Below are 278 nucleotides of genomic sequence, written 5' to 3'. Positions count from 1 at the left end.
GGAACGCATGACGCAGGAAGCGATCATGAGGAAGCCATATGGGTCAAACACCGCGAAGGCTCGGCGCCGCCACGTCGGCGACAAACTCGTTCTGCGTCAGGCATTCAGTGACTCCAATTGCCATGCATCGGGCAGCCTGTGGGCAGTTCCCCTGCTTGGTCATGGCCCCTCAACTGGAGAAGAGACTGCAGCTCTTACTCCCTCATCTTTATTCCCTGCCTGAGCATAGCAAGTCCAAGTTGCTGCCCCATCGAGGACAATGGGTGGGGGCGTGTCAG

Source organism: Penaeus monodon, chromosome 15, assembly GCF_015228065.2.
Source record: "Penaeus monodon isolate SGIC_2016 chromosome 15, NSTDA_Pmon_1, whole genome shotgun sequence".
Classification (NCBI taxonomy): Eukaryota; Metazoa; Arthropoda; class Malacostraca; order Decapoda; family Penaeidae; genus Penaeus; species Penaeus monodon.
This window is presented reverse-complemented; position numbering follows the sequence as displayed.